This window comes from Pithys albifrons, chromosome 4 (assembly GCF_047495875.1).
Source record: "Pithys albifrons albifrons isolate INPA30051 chromosome 4, PitAlb_v1, whole genome shotgun sequence".
Taxonomy (NCBI): domain Eukaryota; kingdom Metazoa; phylum Chordata; class Aves; order Passeriformes; family Thamnophilidae; genus Pithys; species Pithys albifrons.
This window is the reverse complement of record NC_092461.1, coordinates 25,916,668-25,936,733: the sequence shown is the minus strand read 5'-3', so window position 1 is coordinate 25,936,733 and position 20,066 is coordinate 25,916,668. Positions and strand designations below refer to the sequence as shown.

Here is a 20,066-nt window from a genome sequence, read left to right as displayed (position 1 = left end):
TATTTCTTCATGTCAGCATAACAATGCCTGCATAAAATGCTGTATCTGTACATTGTGCCAACTGAGGAAATTATTTTTCAACTTTTATACCTATTTTAGATTGGTTCTTCTGTCTTTTAATTTTGTGATATTCAATGACTATTCGAGCAAATTATAAAAATGTGAAAAAATTAAGATAAATCATGCTTAGATGTAGTTTAAAAACAAGTGCAATTTAAATTCTGCTGAGTAAGAGCCCAGCAGCTTCTTTAGTAGAAAAATGCTGTATCAGTGCTCACAACATATTTCACTGTTTTACTGGACTAATGTTTTACAGTAGGGGCACCCATAGATGGCACCAAGAGTAAATACTATGGGGACTGCACAGGAAAAGTCATAGCTTTAGAAGCCAGTACATTTCAGATTGTAGAGAAGCATTACTCAATGACTTTCTGAAAGTTTTTACAGTGTTACAGTAGTTTTACTAATTCTTATTGCAAATAATTGAAGTCTTTCATCACACCTCAGCTGTATATAGAAATCGGGGACTGGAGTCAGGAGATAATTAGCCCAAATGGCCTTTGGCTTAATTTTTGTCTGTCTAGACTCTTCTAGGTCTTGTGACAGTTCTGGAATTTGTAACTTTCCCAGCATCGAGCAACAACATCTCAAGGCTATCAACTTGTCCCAGATATTTTTCCTTTCCCCCAGCTGCATCCTGGTACTCCTGGTATGCAAGCACAGCCTTTCTGGTGGAAAACAAGGAGGTGCTGAGTTATGTCAGGGATGGTCCTGGTGCTGTACTAATTTTTAAGGCTTTCTTATTCCTACTGCATGCAGTGAAATGTTCTGAGATGTGCTGGGAAATAAAATCATCCTTTGAGGCAATGTGGCCCTTGGTGTCTGTGATTAGTACATCCATCACTATCTTTCTGCTGTCAATCTTTTTGTCCAAGTTGGCTCAATATCCCCAGTCATAAAGCTTGCAATGCCAATTGGAAGCATCATCATCATTAATAATGGTGTGTTACTTTCCACCTTCAACTCCAAATATAATAACCAAGTAAAAAAAGCAAAAAACTATCAGGAGAAACTGCACAAAGGAGTCTGTCCCAGTGTTATTCACCTCTGTAAGTCAAAGTAACATGGCATTAAAGGAAAGAGAAGTCAGGCTGACACTAGAGCCAGACTCTGGAGATTAGTCTGTATTACAAGTTTTCTTGTTCTGTCTCAGGTAAGGTGGAAAGAAATAGTACTAAGGCAATATAATGTGTGAAATAAAAAGAACTAAAATTTTGCAAGGTAACATAACTATTTTTATTTTAAAATTTATCTTTACTAAGTACAATGTGACAGTATCAAAATGATGTCTTGATGAAATGGATGAAAAAATGTTAAAATGTTCAAAGACTGAAAAATTACACACAATGTTGTTGAAAGCTTTCATAAAAAACATCTGCTTGATCTGAATTTGCAAGTATATTCTGAAAGTTGTCCTTTAGCTATCCTTCTTCTAAAAGATGTGACTGAAGCTGGTTTTCCATTGTAAAGGTTGGTGTCGATAACCTGTGCTAAATGAATGATGCAAGAGCTACATAATAATGAAATTATGTCCCTCTATTGTGGTTTTTTTTTTTCCCAGAGGAATTAAGATTGCTAATAATGATTTTGGTGTTACATGAGTTGATAAAAGCCAGAGGCCTTGATTCAGCATAGGAATTATCACCACTTCTCTTGTTCTTATGAAAATGTTTTTTATTACATGGAATTCACAGAACTCTTAGACATTTCCAGTTTCCTCAGTCTTTGGTATGATCTCAGTTTTTACTTTCATTCATAACTGGAATAGAAAATGTTGTGCAAAGCCTGTACTGTGGTGAATGGCCGTGTGCCATGTCCCTGGAGCTCACCTTTTCAGACCGATTTATGTGTACAAATTGCACACCGAGGTTCAAAGAGCCTCTGAAATAATCATATGAAAAAAAAGGACAACACTGAGGTACAAATATTAAATTTATCTTGTGCGTGGCAAATTTTTGACAGTGCACATCTCCTGTAGATTTTCCAAGCACTTCATCTCTTCTAGTAGCATTGGTCCTGTAAATGTGGAGAAACTGTATTACATTGTTTGTTTTTGGTAGACTGAAGGAGGCCACAGCTGTTGAGGTCAGGCCATGAGAGAAAAAGGAGAGAAGAAAGGAAAGATTATTTTTTTCAGAAGATAATTGCCTTCAGGGTACATTTGTCTTCGGATGTTGGCTTGAATACTATTTTCATCACACAAATAAATTTTCCTTTCTTAACTATTTATTTCATGTGATTGGGCTTCAGACAACAAATATTTTCTATCGAAGAGATGGATACACAAGTGGGTTTTAATTTTTTGCTATCATTCTCCCCCCATTCTGGGGTGCTTTAGTACTCTAGGAAAGTCTTACTCCTTCATCAAACAATAGATTTTCTGGCTTGTTTGTTTTAAAAAGCTTCCATAAAATAGGTTTAAAATACAGAGCATAGCAGCATAGCAGGGCCATTTTGATTGAGTGCTGATGCAAAACCTGCAATATATAAATGGCTGTTACACTGCTAAAGCCACATAACTTTTAAAAAGAATTTAAACTTTCTGTTTCCCAAGAGACAAAGGCTGACATGTCACATGTTATGCTTTTGTAGTACTATTCTACTGTGTCTCAGAATGTCTCAGCCATTTTGAAAATAATATATGTACTGTGGCATAATTATTTTCATAGTGTTTAACAAAATTGAAAACATTGTCTGCTACTTTAGTGGTATTATTGCCTTTATTTTTCTTAACTGACATTTTATAATTTCATTCCAAGTTCCTTCTCATGGAAAGAATGAAAGTTTTAATTATTTTGATGTAGCTGTAAGGGGATGTTGTAGCTCTTTCTAGCAGTGATATCCAACAGATACACATGACCTGCACTAGTAATACCAACTGGAGTACTGAAACAATAAAACTATATTACCATCCTATAGTGACACAATGCCAGCATAGGCATTTTGTGTTTGAAGAGTAAAGAATTACTTTGGATAACAGAGCAAAAAGTGAATTCTCCTTAACTTCTGCATAGCAGTTTAGTTCCAACTTCTCTCTTCTTGCTAGAGTTTTACATGAAGTGTTATATACTGTGTCTATTTTTCCTGTATTTGGTTATAAATATATAAAGTTATTGTGGAATTGAAAGGAAGTATTGTTGTTTAATTAGTACTTAAAAATTTCTTATGTACATACCATGTATTCTCTTTTATTATGCTCCAAGCTGATACATAGTTCTTACTGTTACTTCTATCTCCATATAATTTAAAATTTTTATATTCCAGTATTGTATTCAGCTCAGAAGTGCAACTCTCACATGTTTCAGTTTTCAACATCAAAGTATTAATTTTTAATGTATAGGGATTCTCTGGATTTACTAACTTATTCCCATTTCTAGAATCTCTTTTTCCAGAAATGAGTCAGTGTATTTTGATCCCATGAATAATGCTCACACATTTTCTCTAAATCCACAAATGCATTCATATTACAAGAATCAGAATCACACAGAATCACAGAATCAGTTGGGCTGGAAAAAGACCTCTGAGATCATCGAGTCCAGCCTTTGACCCAACACCTAGACCATGGCACTAAGTGCTATGTCCATTCTCTCCTTAAACACCTCTAGGAATGATGACACTACCACTAGAGAGACTGTGTCTTCTTTTCCTGCTGCTGGTTGGCTGGCAAATAAGACCATGTAATAATGCAGTTCTTTAGTGACCCTTAACTGCTTGATATGGCCAGCCTTTACTTTATGAGTTTAATCATGGTAGGTTTATCAAATTAAAAATATCTTCACATTGAGAAAGATATGACACATATGGCACACTGTACTTTATATGATTTTCATTTGTCTTGGATATTTGAGTTAGAGCAAAGCATCTTTGTTACAGAAGAAGTTATGGAGGTATTTGAGGCTTATATCTCCTGTGATAGAGCAGCAAATGACAAAACGTCTGGACCACAAGCAATTGTTTGTGTCTTCTATGGCATATCAATTTTTCCCTAATTAAACACCCAGTAGTATGCATGTGGTTCCTTTGTTTTATGCAAATCCTGAATTTAAAAATTACCTGTCATTTTTAGGCAAAATCGAATTTAATACGTTTGTGAAGTAGTTGTCTTAATTAAAAGGAAAAAAAAATTACTGCATAGTAGCTCTCTTATTTTCCATGTGAAGTTTATACAATTTTAAATTTAAGGGAAGGAAAAGCATATTGCCCTTACTTCATCATGCAGGAAAATAATTAGAGAGACACTCTAATAAAAACAGCAAAAGCTGTGAGACACGGAGTAAAGAAACTGGAAAAGGCAGCATAAGAATAATAGCTTCAAAATGTGAGGTTGCAGGGAGTCAAAAAACAAAGCAAGCAAAGGCTTTCTGTATCTAGCCTTGTGTTCAGTGCTAAATGCTTCCTGCCTCTTCACCCACCTCTTTGCCTCATTAACAGTATCAGCTGTCAGCAAGAAACAAAAACCCCAGAGAAGGCGTTGCCCTTCTGAGTGACTGAGATTTACTCCCTCATGTTCTTCTCCATGATGCTCCACAGTTTTCAATATCAAGTTCCCAAAATGTTTACAAAGCCCATTATGGACCACAAAAAAGAATGTTGCTTGTGAGTTGGTGAGCGGTACAAAGAATATAGCTGACATCTAAAATGGTATTTCCAAGTTATCGTCCTGTTCAGTCAAAGACTACCCATGAGCACATCTCCACAAGCACTTGCTCATGATTCCCTGTTGTAATGCTAACAGTGACTATCGCCCAGGCACTGGGAGCAAGGGCAGTAGCTGCACTGGCTCTACTCTCTCCTTACTCACTGCTTTCAATTATGTTCCCATGGGCTTAGTAATTTGGTTTGGGCTTATGAAGTAGTGTGAATTAATCTCCAGACTGACTTTATTCCATTACTTAGTGCTAAACAGCTGGCAAAAGACTTGTCTTTTTACTAAACTGTTCCTCATTTTCTCATCGTCTTCAGTAAGATGAAGAAGCAGAAACATGGACATGATTATCAATTATGATTATCACTTATTTGCATCTGCTTGAAATTCGAGATGCTTGAGAAGTCTGCTTGTTTTACTCAGTATGAGAAAAACCTTTTCATTAAAAACCCATGACTTTTTGATAATTATTTTGGTGTGTCTTGCTGTATTAATGCAATCTCTAAGAACATGGTGGTTGTCACATATTACCTACTAGTAAGCTGTACTACCTACAGCTACAAGTGGTATAATATTCTGTAAGTTCTAAGCAGATTAATCTCTAGGTATCCTTTGCTTAAAGATTTCTTTCAAAGTATGGTAAAGGTAATGTAAATTTTGTGTTGATGCATTTACTCCTGGCATACGTGGGCAGCTGTGCATGCATGCAAGTGTTACATAAACATTTACCTTTTTCAGACCTTTCAAAATGTGCAAGTGTAGCTTCTTTCTACTATTCTGTATGTATTTTCATTGATTTTTATAGTTAAAATAAGCGAAGACCAAACTGTATGCTGTCTAATCCAAACTGGTCTATTAGAATCAGTTCTTTTGTTCTCCACAAGAGCTCCAGCTGCCATGGTTGGGGTATGCCTGGATGTGAGTGAGAGCAGAATCACTCTCCCAATCTGGAAGTGGAAGAAACACAGCAAGTGCCACTTTAGTTGGGGTTTTTTAGTTTCGAAATGTGTAGTGGGCATTTCCTTCCTCATCATGAAGGAAACTTCAAACTTAACTTCCAAAAATGCTTGCAGAATACATCTCAGGATTCTTTTAGGCAGATACAATTGTTTTTCTTCATGCAGCAAGCCCCTGTTCTCTGTCCTGCCCTTGATCATAGTCTCCATAATGTCCTACTTGAGAGAAATTCTGTCCGACACTAGCAAAGTGCCAAGGCAGCTTCCTCTGCAGTAATTAGGCCCTATCCCCCATTTTATGAATGCGTCCCAAAGCCAACCCTTGTCCTCTGGAGGCCAAGGGAAGGAGGTAGTCTCCCCTGAGATATGTCTATTGTCAGCTATTTCAAAGTTGTTTCAGGAGGCATGAGGTAGGGAAGACTTTAGCCATTCTTCTTATGAATGTATACAGCCAGTAAAGGTTCTCATTAGGGGGTTAGATTTCTCACTCCAGTAAGACATCCCAGGATGTTTTTACCCACTTGTGCCCACTTGTTGGGATTTCATATGCCCTTAGATCTAAAGTATGAGTTGTGTATTGAACTTGTTTCTGTACTTAGCATGTTGTAGCTTCAAGGACTAGTTAATGAGGTCAGCAGCTCCTGCCACCCTCTCAACAGATGTGTGTAATCGGCCAATTAGAGCAGGCATTGTCATGTAAACAGCATTGTTAACCAATTGTCAGTGCCAAGGTGGCAGAGCTGCGGAGGGATTCAGCTTTTGAAGTGTATAAGAGTTTTGTGAGCGGATGAATAAAGTTGCCTGTTGCATAACTTCTGTGAAGTCGTCTCAGCAGGTCACAAACCCGTCTCCTTCCGTTACACCCACTACCAGGTATTTTGAATTTGAGCTCTTATGTGGGTCAACATAATGTAACTTTTCATCTTCCAGTTTATAGAGATAATATGGTCTCAAATATAAAAATAAGTTCTTAGGCAAAAAAGTCTCATGGCAATTTCCACTAATATTTTCTACTCAGTTTATCAGCTTGTTTACTGGTAGCTATTATGTCATACGAGGGCAGCTACTCAAACAGCTTAGGAACAGATTTTGAATTATCACTCCCAGTCAAGGTGTAAAGGCTGACAGACAGCTCAGCATGGGCCACAGCACAAGCAGAAAAAAAAGCCAAAAAAAGAAAGGAGACAATACATTTGCATCACCTCATGGGAAGAGGCAATGACCAAAATCTCTTGGAATCCTTAAAGAGGGTGAAGAATATAGCGTGGTGGAGCACTCTGCACAAAAAATAATGATCCACTAGGTCAAAATTACTCATGGCTTACAGGGCACATAAAGGTGGGATGAAGGATATTGTAGGCAGTGATATGTATTATCACCTTTACAAATAAAAGAGATGCTGGAGGACAGCACTCTGCTTGAGAAGGACACTGCCCTGCCCGTGCTGGCGGCACCGTCTCCCTGCTCCTGGTGCAGCCTCAGGCTTGGTGCTCCCTGATGGGTGCTGGAGCCAGCACTGGGTGCTCAAAGTCAAGCTCAAATTCAACCCTTGGGCCCATGGACAGGAGTGTGAGTTCCTGGTGGGCAATGAAGGTCTGGCATTGCAGCTTCTTGGTGTTGCACAGGAAATGGTAGGTCTGGCTTCCAGGCTGAATGCAGGTAGTTGGGTGTTTTGGTTGCACTGGGGTTTTTGGGATGCTAATTGCCCTGTGCCATATTCTGAAGTGAAAAGAGGCAATTAGAAAGCAAGTTCGATTTAAAAACACACTGCTGCTGTTCATGCATACTGCACTATGAGTAACTAGCAACATAGTCTCCAACAGTGTGTCAGAAAGGGCAGTAGGTGTTTTTTCTCCCCCAAATATTGTTGCATTTGTTTGATTAACCAGCAGAGAGGCAGCATGCCAGCAAAGGGGATAGTGTGCTTGCAGAGTGTTGGCTGGGATTTTTAAAGGATCTGGATTTCGTGTAAAGAGATGGAGGTGAGCAAAGTGAAAGGGAAGGAGAAGGTGAAGAGAGGATGAAAAAGAAGGAGCTGCAGAGTGAAGACAAAGTGTGGAAAGGATGTTATCTAAATGTAGCATTAAGTTATTAGAGTGAATGCATTGTTGACCGAGGAATGTTAGCAGAAGTTTAAATAACTTAATTGGTCTGTTAATCCTGGCTGAATTCCTTTCTCTTGGGTGTGCATAGCATTGTTTCATGGGTTCTGCAGCAGATGTTCTACAGGAAGAAGTTGAGGCCTTTAATCTCGCCATGATAGTATGTGTCCATACTTCTGCATCTTCCTGTTCTATAAAATCATTATATTCTTAATAAAACTTATGAAACAGGTGCACTTGTGTTTTTGGAGGAAAAAACCCAAACCCCAAACCCAAACCAAAACCACACCTCTATCTGATTAAAAGCCTAAACTGAAATCCCAGTAGCCAAGGAGTCATGATTGTCCAAAAGAATTCTCTGAAATAGATTTATTTTGTACCTGTATGACAGCTGTAGCAAGTGAATATTAATGTCACCCCAAAAGGAGTGGTGGGTGCAGTCATTAACAGGTGCCTCTCTCCCTTTCCTGTTAGTATCAACGTCTCAAATACCTTTCTGAATATCAGATTTGCTCCCAGTTTTTTATCTGTTCTCTTTTTATCCCTCAGCCTCCTTGACTCCCTTCTGATCAGGTTAATTTGTTTTCTTTTATGGCAATCATTCACCAGTTTATTCTGAGAACTTCTACAGCCGATACAGAAATCCATTAAATCTATATAACAGTTTAATCTCAACTAATAATTACTCATTAATCTTGCTGGAAATACACATTTTCTTCAGCCCATTGACAAGGCATAAGCCTGAGGAAAAGATTGAAGTATTTAATCAGTTTTGTAAAGTTTGTTAATGACAAATTCTGGCTGACAGATTAAAAAATTAGGTCCACTGTGTTGGGGTGCATTCAGTTTGAAAAAGTGATTAACCATGTGCCAAGCTGTCAAAGAAATTTTGCATGAAAAAAGAGGAGTTGTTAACATTATTATGTCTGTGCGCAGTGATTTCATAATGTCCATTTTAAATATACATGGAAAATATAAGCACTGTACAGTCATTGTCAAAAAGTGGAGTTCTGTAACTATCAAAAGAGAAGCCCGAAACAAGCATTTTGCTCCCTCACATACTCCTGGAATATTTCCTCCTATAGCTTTGACTTTAAAAATAGCTTTGTCTTTTCCTCTAAAATTCTAGTTACATCTGCTAGTTAGTTGAATTGAACACAGATTTGGACTTTCTCTGTCCTGAAGAGCTCTTCATTCTTGCTCTCCCATCAAACCTTGGCTGCAGCCTGGGAGATTCAGTATTCCAGCTCAGCCAGATTTGCTGACACAGGTAGGTCATGGCCTAGGATGATTTAGAAGTCCCACACTTGCTAAATAATTCAACTTATTTTATGGCGATTTGCTTAATACTCAATTTCTGCGGAGTTGGTAAAGTGACTGACAAAAGGTCAAATTGATTGCACCGCTTCTCTCTGTTGAACTTCTGCTGCTTCCCGGTGCTGCTCTCCGTATATCTTCACTTCCAATTGATTTTCTTAATTCAAAAATTGATGCAAAAAAGTCTTTTCTAATGAAAAGCGTGTTTGTCAATATTTTTCACTCCCTCTATGGATTTCTGTTATGTTGTGACTTTGATGACTAGCTTCTGACCTGTTTATATTCTGCTTTGCTTGAAAACTCAAATCTTCATTCTCTAAAGGCATAATTGCATTTTCAAGACCTTTTAGGAAGCAGAAAGTAACCTTATGTTACCAGTACCATATTGTTACATTCAGAACGAGAAGAAAAATAACCTGTTGTGATCACCAAGTCTTTATTTCTGATCAGAGATGAATTGGCAGATAAAAGGATGTATTTCTTTTTTGCCTTGTGACACAAAGTCAGACTTTAAAAGCCTTCTACTTGTTCAAAGTGTCTTGGAGGCTGAAGAAGTGACACTGTGGAAGACTGTGCATGACACACACCACTGCTGTGTGCTTGTTCTGTGGATTCAAACTATTGAGTCTTGAACTCTTTTTAGTTTGATAGAAAACCCATCATAATGTTTGACTGCTACAAAGCTTCAGCATCCCAGATATTGAACTTTTACTGACGCTTGTATACATCATACAAGATGAAGCAAGTGAAGTTGGGTACAGGCATGGTGGTGATAAATTATTTCTGTCACTGATCACCACACCAGCAATGGAGTACATGGCTGTAATAACACATTTTCACATTCCATTTGTTAGTTGCAATATCGATTTAATCTTTTTTCAATGCACCATTTTCCCCCCTGAATTTACTTTGCAGTTAAATGCAGCAACTTCTGAGGTTTCCTTTATTCAAACAATTATTTTTAACTAAAAAGGATTCTATCTTTGAAGGGAAAACAGCACACATTGCCCTGTCCCCCCATGATTTGATACAGTAGAGCATATCTTCTCATTAGTTCGGTTTTCCGTGGTTCTGTATTGTTGAGGTGGGGTGCAATATGAATGCACATGTAACAGGAAAACCTTCCCTCCTTATATTCCTTACTGCTGAGTAAAATGCTGGTCTCCCAGAACAGCAGGTCTAACAATGGGGTTTCTTCTGCTAATGTGTGTGGGAACCATGAACTCCTTCTTCATCAGTTCTTCTGCGTAACATTGCTAGTTGGCAAAAAAAGGTCTTTCACTGCCTATGCTATAGTTCTTTTTCCATTCCTCTAATATTTTCAGCTACCATTATGTGTCAGAAGGGTGTGAAGTGAGACTTCAAACTCTGAATTGGCATGAAAGATCAAATTTAGATCAGGAAATCCTTACTAGCAACTTGTTGATGTGAGAGGAAAGTGAATTGGTAGCGCAAGCAGAGACCAACAACAGTGGGGTGTTCCTCAGTGATTGGTATACATATAGTGAAATCCTAAAATGTTTCATACTGCTTTTAAAATAATCAGAACAAAAGAAGAAATTAAGGAGAATTCTCTGAAATCACGAGCACAGGTTCCACAAAGGCAAACAGGTGAAAGGGAAAAAATGTTATGTGAATAAATGTAAATTTTGGCAGACAAAATCTTTTTTCGTTTTTGGTTTGGTTTGGTTTGGTTTGGTTTTTTTTTTTCAGAATTCACCCATGTTTTCAATGTTTGACTTTTATCATACTACCCCAGCAGATCACACTTGTCAGGAAGGATAACTTTATTTTTAAAACAGAAAACATGACACACAATTACTTCAACTTTATAACTATTAGAAATCTGGTGAGAAACTTACAATGAACTTTCTAAATTGCAGGTCTTAATTTTCAAAAATTTTCTGAAAAATATATCCAGAAAATCCTTTTGTAACTTGGAGAAACTAACACTAACCCACTTAGCTGGAATTTAAGTACAGTAGCTCCATAAGTAGTTTGCCATGGAAATTCTAGTTGACCTAAATCTGTTCCTACTGGAATCAGAGTGAGCTTTACTTCTGGTTTCCTGGAAGTCATGGAAGTGCTCAATCCTTCTCAGATTGTTTTGATTTGTACTGTCTGACTTAAAAGGGGCTCATATTCTGCAGAGTTCTTGTTGAGTGTTGAAAAACTCTGAGGAATACTTACAAAGCTGCTACAAAGTGGTGGGAGATGTCGGTAACTCTTTTAACAAAGTTGCTTAACAAACCTTCTTGTGCTTGGGCATGTTCTCTTGTTACTGTTACTGTAATGGTTATTCCTGCAAACAGTGAAACAGAATGCATCTTAAAGACTCTTTGGCATGTAATATTACTTCAAAGTAATTTTGCTTTCATTAATGTTATACAACATAAAGAGCAAAATTTGGTGGAAATAAGTATCTATTCACATCTATTCATACCTAACGAAAGGCATTTATCATGCAAGAACAAAAGTCCCTGTTTATATGATTTGCCTGAGCTGAGTATGTAATGGAAGAGAAATTGTAGGGATCTGCAGAGCCACCATGCCCAGTATCACACAAAATCCTTACTTATTCTTAGAGTGGATGTCCCCATGGGGTTATCAAATCAAGAGAGAAACATGAGTAAAGGCAGTAATAGAGTGTGACAGAGGCCTGAGTGTCTGAAAAACATCTGAAGTTTTGTAGTACTTGCAGGGCTACTTCATGGTAACTTTAGTGTCACAGACAAGGAAACGTTAACAGAGAAAAAAAGGAAAGATTCTGGAGTAATCTCTGCATATGCATAGATTGTCAAGCAGAAGAGCAGATAAATATCCTCTATAAAGGGTTTAGGAGGAAAAAACACTCTTGCACCTCTATAGAAGCTGCTACCAGATGAATCCAGTAAATACCCGTGTGACTTTAAATGAAATAATTTTATTTCTACTTTGTACAGCAGTTTATCCTGTGCATGGGTTCTGTTGTCTCGTTAGACACATTAAGGATAGCAGAAGTTAGACCTTAACTCTGCCCTTAGTACAACTGCCTTGAACTGTTTGCAGATTGATCTGTTCTGAAAACATGTAAGGTATGAGTATTGATGTTTTTCATTCAAATTACAAAGAATCCACCTACTCGCTACACTCTTGATATTTGCAGATGTTTTAAAAGATTCTTGAAGAACCAACATGAAAAGGATGGGAATGTGCATATGTGTAGATTGAAGTGAGGTGAGGATGTTAGCATAAAACCACTGAATTGTGGTTCAAAGATAACCATTCATGTGCTGCATGAGCAAAAGAAAAATCATGCACCTAATCTCCTTTTTCCGCATTCAAACTTAAAGGCCATTTTCCTTTTATTCCAGTATTTTAGGAGTATATTACAGGGTTTCTTTCTTCTTCTGTCTGTCCAAATGCTCAAAGTTTGTACAGCTTCAGCATACGACGAGTCAAACCTCAACAGGAGCTGATCAATTTTAAGTGTGTAGGAATTTCTGTGACTTGGAAAAGGTATGTATTCTAATTACAGGAACAGTTCATGGGTTTAAAGTGGAAGTAGTTTTCTTCCACTTTCATCAATCAGTTTTATGAGGTAGGATCCCTTTACCTAAAGACAGCAATCTGCAGAAATGTCAAATGGTTGAACAACCTTTTCATGAATATGTGGCAATCCATTTTAATACCAATGATTGATTTTGGCAATGAGAGTGAAATCACTTTAAATTGTATTGATGGGTTAAATTTGCCTGTGTGTTGTGCACAGCTGCAATAGATGCAATGACTTTATAGTACCGGTTTTCTTATTTTTTCAACAGAGCTTTCCTGAGATGGTGATGCATATTAGCACTGGAAATGAAACAGGATGGTGGTTTGCAGTGTTTTTATGAAAGAGAACATGCTCAGGCTGCTGTGTAATTAACTACCCTTTTGAGATATTCTTGCATGGGAAGTAGATTTTTTTTCTATTAAATTGCCATTTATTTGTGACCTTTAATGTATTATAAGGTCTTCTTTCTACATCCTAAGCAGCACTGGAGAACAACAATAAACTGTTGTATTGCTCTCCTTAAATGACACATCTTGGCAGAGTTACAAGGAAGCTAGTAGGTTTGCCATTCAGGAGCTAAAATAAAGGACTTATCTGTTGCTCCCAGCAAGATTTTCTCTCTTTGAAATTTTAGAAATACAATTGACTATTGGGCTTTTCACCTTCCAAAAGCTTCTGGGAGAAGTAGCTAATTGTGTCCTTTTTTGTTGTTGTTGTTACTATTGTTATTATTTCATTGGCCTCAGCATTATGTTTAAAAGAAGTTTGTAATGCCAAACTTCTGAAGCTGCTTTGGTGCTATCTGTTTCTTCCCTCTCCTCCCTTTTGGGAGGAAGCTGAGGGCAACCCCAGTACCTATATCTGCCCTGGGGAGTGTACATAAACTAGGGAAGATTGGTAGGAGCCTATTCAGCATTTTTTTATCCCTTCAGATCCTGAAATGCTGCTCTTCCTTCCTCAGTGCATGTGCCGTGTCCTATCAAATCAAGCAGAAGTGACCTCAGCTTCATTGTGACATTTTGAGAGAACACTACTGAAATGTGCACTGCAATTTTATGACTCCAGTAGGTAGTGGTAAATATTTATGATAGGGGATGTTAAGTAGGTGTCATTGTGGTTCAGAGGAAGGAGTGGCTCTTTGTAAGTAGAAAGGAGCTGTTACTTTAAGATCTGAACTGAATATGGAATTTTAAAGGCTGAAATGCAAGCCTCTAGTCCAGACCTGCAGCCTTTTACCTAAACATTGGCAGCAAATAATGAAGGTTGTGTGCTCTGACATTTTTTAAAATGAAAATGGGTATACTAATTACATTTTGTTTCATTAAAAACCTTGGGAAGGTCTCATTTTGCAGGCTAAGCTGACAGTTTATTCACATGAGGTATTTAAAGAGGAAGCTTAACATTTACATGAAAGGGAAGACTATTTTGCCTGACATGATCTTTGTATACAAAATAATGGAACAGTTGTTTTACATCAGTGTTCAGATCACACAGGTGTTGACCAACAGAAATGAAAGGAATGAATAAGGCACTTTAGCAAGAAATTTTCAGGAGCAAATTAAGTCTTTTGACTTCAGCAGAATAATTGAATAATTTGCATCATGCTGAAGAATGATAGTAATCCTTTATGGGTGTAATTACACCTATGGAGATCTTGTATGGCATTGTAGAAATTTGTCATGAATATTGGTTGAGCTTCATTTCCACCTTTGGTGTCTTGATCCTTGACCCGAGAGCTCTTAGACTTCAGGGTGTATGTGAAGTATTGCTGCACTCAGCAACAGGAATCCTGTTCATAAAGTTTTTTCTTGCAATGTGTTTTGGAGCCTTGAAGTTCCCCCTGCTGAAGGCTGGGCCAAGCATTTACCCCTTAGCTTGGAACCTGGGCTCTTACTGCTATACACATTTAGAAAAATTGAAGTTAAGTAAATTTTATTTTCTAGATGACTGTGTGTTTAAAAGTTTGATAGCTTCAGGTTATACAGCATCAGCAAAGCAGAAGCTTAAAAGAAAAATTAAAAAAACCCCAACTACACCCCAAAATAAAATGCTTTGTATTGTAATAGACCAATAAGCTAAAGAATGTGGGGTTTATTTAATTCAGTGTGAAGTTGTGCTATGCTGAGGTTCAGAGAATCATATAATATCCAGGGTTGCAAGGGACCCACAAGGAACAATGAGTCCAGCTCTTGGCCCTGCACAGGACAGCCCTGAGAATCACATGGTGTGCCTGGTGGGAGTGTTGTCCAAACACTTGTCAGGCTTGGTGCTGTGACCACTTCCTTAGGGAGCCTATTCGAGTGCCCAACCACTCTGTGGGTGAAGGACCTTTCCCTAATATCCAGCCTAATAGCTTCAGGTCATTCCCTCTGGTCCTGTCACTGGTCACCACAGAGAAGAGATCAGTGCCTGCCCCTCATTTTCCCTTCACAAGGAAGCTGAAGAGTGCAGTGAGGTGTCCCCTCAGTCTCCTCTTCTCCAGGCTGAACAGACCAAATGCCCTCAGCTGCTCCTCATTTGGCTTCCCCTCAAGAGCCTTCACCATCCTTGTTGTCTTCTTTAGATACTCTCTAATGGCTCTATATCTTTCATATATTCTGGTGCCCAAAACTACACACAGATATTCAAGGTGAGGCTGCCCCAGTGCAGAGCAGAGCGGGACAATCCCCTCTCTCGCCCAGCTGGAGATGCTGTGCGTGATGCCCCCCAGGACATGGTTGGCCCTCCTGGCTGTCAGGGCACTGCTGACTCGTGTTCAACTTGCCATCGACCAGGACCCCCAGGTCCCTTTCCACAGCACTGCTTTCCAGCATCTCATTCCCCAGTCTGTATGAACATCCAAAGTTGTTCCATCCCAGGTGCAGAATCCGGCACTTTCCCTTGGTTGAACTTCCTATGGTTGGTGATTGCCCAATCCTCTCAATTGCTCAGTTAGCAGCTTAACGACTTCTGCTCTCAATTAGAAAACCTAAATGAATACACATATGTGTGGAGATTGATCTGCACTCTGGTGGGAAAAAAAAAATTGCTGAAAACGTGTCTGCGCCAGGGGCAGGGCCAGGTGCTGCAGCGCCTGCCTGGCTCCCGGCGCGCTGTCGCCGAGGGCAGTTTCGCCGCTGCCCTGTCGCGATCGCCCCGCGGGGGGCGACGTGGGCGGGTCGGCGGTGACGAGGCGCTGCCTGCGGGAGGGCGCGGGGGGCTCGGCCGCCGTTGCCATGGAGCCCTTTGTGCCCGGTGGAGCCACCTCCCCCGGCCGCCCGCGCTGCCCCGCCGGGCCTGCCGGAGCTGCTGCCGCTGGTGCCGGTGCTGCCGGTGCCGGTGCCGGTGCTGCAGCCGCGGCCGCACCACCAGCCCGGGAACTGCACACGGCAGCGCGGCTGCGTTTTGTTATCGCCAACGCGGTCTGTCCGCGCCTGCAGCCCGCCGCCTGGTTCCTTTTTCAAGTTTCTCTTTGTAAGTGCTGAAAGGAGAGGGGAAAGAAAGAAAGGGAAAAAAAACAACCGAAAGGAATAGAGCTGCTTGAGCTGCCGCTCCCGAGAGGAGGGAGGCTCGGAGGACGCTTTCCAGTGACTGAGGAGGGTAACAACTCACACGTGGGCGACAAAAGGTAAAGCGTTAAAGGTGCATCGCTTGTTTGAAGGGAAGTTTTATAACTGAAAATGTTTATAACTTGGTTTAAGACGTCGCTTTAGAATGGGTTAGGGATGTTTTTGGACTTCAAAATGCTGTTAAGTCCGATTACCCAAGAGCAAGCAGGTAGAATAATCGGCTAGATTTTAGAGTTCGCGTTAAAGGCAAGAAAGTAAATGCTACTCTTTAGTGTCTTGTTTCGCCAAACGCCTCCTGTCCTCATTCTGCAACACTTGATTTGGCTGCAGTTATTTCTTGTTTAAAGCCATATACAGAAAAGAATTAAGAAAATCAATAGTTCCACTGCGATAAAGTATTTCAGCAGACTAATCTTTCTTGTTCGAAAGTGTATTTCTGTAGGTGCCTGCTTTTGAGCTTACAAACCTGTTGCTTTGTACTTTCATCCCAGAAAATGTTCTCAGTAAAAACTACATGCCCCGCTGTTGTGATCACTCATTTTTTAGATTATAGTCTTAGATAGATGAGAAGGGGATTTGCATCTTTTAAAATTACATTTAACCTTTAAGATTTTGCTGAGCTTTTCAGGTAGATTTTTTTTATATGGCTGAGTTAATTTGAAATTCATTACGGATAGTAAAAATAATACATGGTTATGATCTGCATCTGGTGCTGCCCAAGGCCCAGGGAACTGTGACTGTTCGAGGGCTTAAACAAATGAATTTCATGTGGAAATCAGTTGCGTGGAAAAAGTCTGAAAATCATTTTCTGACACAGATCTGTATACTTGTTAAGGCAACAGTTTATCTACTAGTTTGATGTTTTGGCCGAATTAAATGAAGTATATAAAAGGCAAAAGCAAGCACCCCCCCTCCCCCCATGTCTAGTACTTCTACCAACAAAAAGTTTTTAGAGCAGGTTGTTTTTATGTACTGTTCTGGACTCAAGACACTGGAGGAATGTGTCATTGTGGAGTAATACTTTTTACTAGGTGATTGCAAAATAAAAAAAAAATATAACTTTGAGGGAATTTTCTTTCAATATAGTTAGTTTTTATCAGTTAAAATAAAAAACCAAAAGATTTTTTGGATGAAACTGCTCTAACTGCTCAATGTTAAGCTAAATGCTGGGGGTTTCTGTGTTTTGTTTTTGCATGTTTTTTATGATCTGAAGTAGTTATCGTTACAAAAAAATCATTCCTCATAAATTCCCATATTTAATAGACCAATGCCACTACTGTACTTAAAGATCAAATTTTATTTCAAAATCAGTTTAGTGAAACTAATTCAATGGTTGACTAGTGCTCGATAGTTTATATGCTGCTTCAACCTTTTTCGTACTTGATTCAACTAGTCATCACAAACTGGACTGATTTTAGTAAGGCTGTTTAACTTGTTATGTGCTAATGAGTTGACCGTGGTGTTCTAAAGCATGCTCACTACTGTGGATTCTTTCAGTAGCTTTCTAATTGCAGACAGTTTCATTTTCGTGGCTTCTGAAGTCATGTCTAGAAACTTGTTACCTTCCTCCTCTCCCTCTGAAATGTGCTGCATAAAGACCCAAGTTGGTCTGGACTGTGGGAAGAACATTAAAGTGACTCAGAAACACTCGTGAAGTGCTTGTGAAGCCTGTGGCGTTGGAGCAGTACCTGAAGTTGTTTCAGCAGTTAATTCCAGTCTCCTTTTTCAAAGTCCTCTGAGTCAGGTGTAGAAATAAAAATTCAGTGAAGTCCCTAATAGAGTGTGCTCTCAGTGGAACTTCCCGTGGTTGATAAATATTTCAAGAAGCTGAAAGTTAGTGATACATTTTAAATGCACTGCTAAGCTATTTCATGGTCCTTTGCATAGACATTTGCATTATTCATTTGTGCTGTGCAGATAGATAATGGGCCAAATCTATCTTTGGTATTACTCCACTGATTTCTGAGTAACTGAGCTAATTCAACCATATGTGTACATCTTGCATTTTGGAAGTTCGAGGCAAAGTTGGAATTACTTCAGTGATTTTATTATACAGGTAAGAGTTGTTTATATATCAGCCATTAGTGTTCAGTAGATTAAGCAATTTCTTCATTAAAATAATTGTAAGCAGAAGGTATACTATTTTTTTCTTCTTTTTCAGAAAAAACCCCACATTTAGTCTTCTAGTTACTGAGTCCTAAAGTGACTGACAGAGAGATGTGATAAACCATCTTTCCGTCATTGTTAAAAATTCATCCTAATAACCTACTAAAGTAGAAGTTCCTGACACACTTTTTTGTAGCATAATACTTCAAGTAGTTGCTGTTTCTCCATGTTTTAAGCAGCCTTCCATACGTGGGTGCAGGATACTAATGTGCTGCATTTGTGTGTGTGCATGTATACAAATTCATATGTATACAAACCGTGCATATATCTGTATTTTAAATAATTAGGGACTTGCTTTAACCTACAATGAGAGGCACAGGTAACAGAAAATGAAAAGCCTTGATCTAACATTGTGCACTAGATTTAAAATGCTGGCACTGGGCAGATCATTCAGGTGGGCAGAGTGTGTAATGCATTTGATGGAAGCTACTATCCCTACATTTACATCTGTATATGGAAGAGATTATTGTTTGTGGGAAAGGTCTATCTATCTATCTATCTATCTATCTATCTATCTATCTATCTATCTATCTATCTATCTATCACTGTTGTAGATATTTTAATGACAAATTTATAACATTTCTTTTTGAGCTCCAAAGAGATCCTTTCAGAAGACCCTTAGCATGGGATTCATGCTATTATGAACAGTTTCTGCCAGAGATCAAGGCCTTTGTATGGCATTCTTAGAATGCTTCTTCCAGTAATTTGCTTTTGAAAAAGCTAACCTGAAAATTAAAGCAAGAACTTTGTCCTCCCAGTTGTGAACACATGCAACACATCTTTGTCAGTCTTGAGTGCTACAAAACATGCAGTTTTAAGGATCTAGAAGAAAAAGTAGTTGGAAAGACAACTGCACGTCAGTCAAAGTAAGGCTCTGCTTAATACACCCTGTGTCTAACATTTTCTAATGACAGTGCATGGCTGAGTTACTCAGCAATAGTCCGTGATTTTATCTCAGTTCAGTGGAGCAAATCAGAACCTGGGAGTCAACAAGAAAAACACCTATACATACAGGATGCCAGGGTATTGACACTCTTGTATGTAATTCCTTTTAAGACCAGTTCTAAAAGTTTTATTCTTATTGGAATGAAACATGTTGGTGCCAGATAACTTTCACAGCTTTGGAAATTGTCAGAGAAGCTAAGAGTTGGGACACCTCTCCCTTCTATGCTAGGATAGGCTGTAAAAGTCTATTGAGACTGCAGTAAACATTTATTGACAGTTACTTCTAAAGCTATAGACAGAGAAATACGATCTTTTTGAACAGTTGAGCAATTACATTAAATCATTTGGTGATTAGCTGGCAGTCAGACAGATACCTTTTTTTTTCTGGCTTCAGTTTTCCTGGTAGTGAGGAATACTGGTATTTTTTTTCTTTTAAGGAAAACTTGAGTTCTTCTAAATAATATTACCACTGAGCAGGTGTGCACCATATGTTAAGATATTTTGACTGCATAATAAATTAATACTGATTATTACCATTTTCTTAGCAGTGCACAATGTTGTGTAATGATAGTCACATCCTCAATGGTACCGAACAGTTCTTTTGGAAACTGACGGCAGAGGGTGCCTTTACTTTCTAGTATAGGCTCTTATTCTGGCATATGCTCAGGGCTATTTATTCTGGAACATGTACCCATTCCTTGCTGGTTTGAATGAACAGTGAGTGCCTTGAAGGCCATGCTGGCTGCCATGGTGGGAAAAGGGCAGGCTCTTGTCCAGCCTGCAGGATGGCCA

General features: G+C 38.9%; 1 protein-coding gene across 6 annotated transcripts in view; it reads left to right on the top strand.

Annotated features, from left to right (window-relative positions):
- The window catches only part of CTNND2 (catenin delta 2), a 636,240-nt gene that overhangs the window by 204,080 nt on the left and 412,094 nt on the right, over positions 1 to 20,066 (top strand). The window contains exon 1 of one of the 6 annotated variants that reach the window (XM_071553701.1): positions 15,982 to 16,222. The exons of the other annotated variants lie outside the window; for them this stretch is intronic. The gene's annotated coding sequence lies outside the window, so the exon portion shown is untranslated. Of the gene's footprint in view, positions 1 to 15,981; positions 16,223 to 20,066 lie in introns of those variants that run through there. 6 annotated transcript variants of the gene reach the window in all.